We start from the raw sequence: 3,957 nt of genomic DNA, 5'->3' as shown, positions 1-3,957 counted from the left end.
CTTTGGACTATTTATTGGAGATTTTGAATCATTTTATTCTAAATTAATAACCTACAGCCCTGAAGGCCAGATTCATGCAATGATGGAAAATTAAGTTACGATTGCTTTTAAGAACAGATTCTTCAGCTGACTTAGTGGTGAGGATCCAAGAAAAGGAATGTATTATAATGCATTTATGAAATGCTGCTTTGTTCAGATGATCACTCCGTGGAGCCACATTGTTCATTTCACTGTGACCTGCCTTAGGCCCCTGATCGTAGACTTGTAAACCGGCTAACAGGTTCTGCCTCTCCCCCTAATCCTTTTTGTCATTTGGGGATATAAATTCAGGCATACGGTTTCAAATGCCATCTTGTCTTCCTCTGTGTATTTTTCCCTGTCTGATTTATAAATATTCAGACCTTGATTATGAGAACATTTATCACCAGGTAAGAAATCTGTAATCAGAGGAATGTTACTGAGGGCACTGCACCTTATGTTGGGAACACATCAGACCAGGTTTCTTCCCCCATTTCCTTTCATTGGACAAGTAACCTACCCTGCTTGCCTCTGAATGAGGCACAACCATGGAATGGTCAGGAAAAGAAGTCCATCTGTGCAAACTTGCCCAGTATTTTGGCGTGAAGCAATGATGCCTGCCCCTTTAATTCAAACGTCAGTTTCCATTTGAAGAAGGCCTGTTACTCTGGCATGATGAGAATATTCTAGGAAGCGTTTCTTTGGAAACTCTTGGCAGTATCCATGGATACCCAATCTGCAGGAAGCAAAGTGCATGATCTCTTCAGAAGCAACACACGTGTACATACAACTGCTCCGCGTTGAAAAGAGCAATGCAGTTTGCTTCAAAATACTGATGCATCATAGCAACGGTATTTAAAAAGTGGTAAATGGTTGAAAATTCCAAGTCTGCTCGTTACTAGAGATATGGTTAGTAGGAAAACAGAACTCCATCTATCAGTATTTTGGAGTTTTTTCTCCTGGCATGAAAATATGCACATAAAATAATCACAGATAAAAGTTCAAATATTTATAACCAGAAGATTTTCTGTGGTCGTGAAGTTTTACTTGTGATGTTTTTTGCCTGCTGCAATTTTCATAAATCCAGCCTGTATTGGGTCAGACTTAATACTAGTCACCTAAAAAAAAAAAAAAAAAAAAAAAAAAAATACTAGTCACCTAATCATTATTTCAGTTTCCCATCTACCTACCAAGTTCACACTTGTCCTAAACCTTACTCGCTGGAGTAACAGGCTTAAAAAGAGAGCTATAAATATCATTTAATAAAGAACACAACGAAGATCAGTAGGAAGAGATAGCTATTGAATTCATCAGCCAACTCTGCAAATATTTGGGCATCGTTGCTTAATTTTTTTTTTTTTTTTCTCTTAGAAGATACCTGCTACTTGCCTGGAATCTATCTTCTGAATAACAGAACCTATAATTAAAATGTGGTACCAAAAAATTGTTGAGTTGAATTCAACAAAAGAGAATTTGTTACCTCCTTGTAATTAGGAAGAGAGACTACCCCACTCAAAAGGAGGACAGGGTGGAAAGGCAGGGCTGCAGGGGAAGACAGACGGGGCTCTTCTCAGCCTGGCTCTCCCTACCTAGATCCTGGGGGCATGGAGGCGTGGGTGAGGGGGCCCTTTTTCAAAAATAGTTCCTTTGTTTTTCCCTTGTGGACTGGAATTTCACCAGCTGTTACATAATTCTATTTGAAAAATGTCAGTTCTACCAGAATGTCCAACCTGTTCATCTCAGTCTCGTGGTGATGTGTGCTTGGAGATGAATGGCTGATAAAGTGCCTTGTGGAAGAGCATCCTCTGTACCCAGCATTTCTGCCTGAGTAATTTGCCAGTCTTCATACTCAAAGTGAGATTGGGATGATTTCTGGGGGGGAGATTTATGATTGATCATGTTATTTTTGCATTGCCTTGATACCTACTCTTTATGGTATGAGCTAAAAGACATGTAAAGCATTTTTACCATTCTTAGATATTATTAAAAGTAACCATAAGAGGGGCACCTGGGTGGCTCAGTTGGTCAAGCAACTGGCTCTTGATTTCGGCTCAGGTCTTGATCTCACAGTTCATGGGTTTGAGCCCCGCATTGGGCTCCGTGCTGACAGTGTGGAGCCTGCTTGCCATCCTCTCTCTCCCTCTCTCTGCCTCTCCCCTGCTTGTGCTTTCTCTCTCAAAAAATAAACTTAAAACACACACACACACACACACACACGATTTTGCCACATATGATAGTCTGAAGTTCTCTGAACACCAGGTTTGAAGCAGTCTTATTACATCTCATGTTTAAATCACTTTTTCATCTTCCCACCATCTTCCTTTCCCACACCCATCCACAGTCCAACTTGATAATAAGTGCACAAGCTTATGCACTGTTTTGTGGTGAAGTTCTACAGATTTCAAGCTGTCAGATACTTTTGGAACAATGAACAGTGACAGAGCAGCAGTCTAGGCTTCCAGTGTTTTCTTCACATTGACCACCATGAATGGTGTGGCCTATTAAGACGTTCCATAATAAAGCATGCAGCTCTGCTTTCTATAGTTTGAGAACAGCGTTATAAGAAAATGTATAATTTAGAGTAAGATGCAGATTGCTGACATTACCTACCAATGGTCATAGTCTTTATGAGATGTGAGTTATAAGATAAATTTGCACAGTAAATTCATGAATATTTTCCATCAAGCAACAGCATTTTAAAAAGTGGCAAATGGTTAGTTTACAGAACTGCATACTTTTTTGAAGAGCCAGTTTATTTTGTAACCACAACAATATTGGAATTCCAGGTTATTGAGAATTTTTTTTGTTGTACTATAATTTTGTATACATGGTGTTGACCTGAAGTCATTTTGATTTTTTAGTAAAAGATGATGTCCATCGTGTGTGAATACCTTTTAACACTTGTGGAAACACTTTACCGCATGTGAACATAATAGGGAAACTCCAGGGCCAGTCAAGTCGGGATGACCTTGCACGTGCAAAGTGAGGCAGAAACAGGCAGCTCTTGAGTGATTAGGAAATGAAACCTCTACGCTAAGACTACCCACCTACCAACAACTGGTTTGATTATTTCAGTTGGAGTGATGTGACTTTATTCACACATCACAAAATGATACTCGTGTCATTGTCTCTTACATCACTCCCAGATCAGAGTGAATAATAATCAAAGAAAACCTTTCAATTAGTAGACGTGACATGAATATAGTTTTTATAAAATGGGTGAAATCCAAAGTTTTGAAGAATGGTTTAAAAGAAGCAGCTAAAATATATTTGAAGCTTCAAGACATTAACACTAATTTTCTTGATTGCTTTTCTATCTACTTTTAATACGGTTTTCAGCCTTAAAGGCTGAGACCTGTGTGTGCAGAAATTAGTTGGTGAATGAAGAGATTTGTTTATGCACAACTCTTGTTTTTTCTAATGCAGTGCAGTGTGCTGAATGCGGTCAAAGGGAGTATGGTCGAGAAGTGAGTTTATAAAAGGTGACCATTTCAAACACACCAGGCAACTGCAGATTGAGCACAGGAAGATTGATACCCACATGCAGCAGTGGGTGAGCAAGTCACAAGCCAGCTGGACAGGGTTTAGTTTCAACCAACATGCTGGAAGCTTAAAATTAGGGAAAATGCCAATGATCCTAACGGCAGGGCTTCTTTGTCCACATTTGTCCACTCTGGTTCAAATTTATAGCCCCATACCTACCTCTGCTAATATTCCAAGCCTCAGAGATTATATGGCTTTGAACTAGCTTGATTTTCAGTTGGCTGTATGCATTGTCTTGCTCCATTCATTTGAATAGGATTTTTCAGACTGGCTTTATTTCCCTATGTCACATATATCCACTTCTCTCTAGTAGTAAATTTAAAAATGAATAAACACGGGGCGCCTGGGTGGCGCAGTCCGTTAAGCGTCCGACTTCAGCCAGGTCACGATCTCACG

This window comes from Panthera onca, chromosome B2 (genome assembly GCF_046562875.1).
Source record: "Panthera onca isolate mPanOnc1 chromosome B2, mPanOnc1 haplotype 2, whole genome shotgun sequence".
NCBI lineage: Eukaryota > Metazoa > Chordata > Mammalia > Carnivora > Felidae > Panthera > Panthera onca.
The sequence above is the reverse complement of the archived record's forward strand: the minus strand, read 5'-3'. Positions refer to the sequence as shown.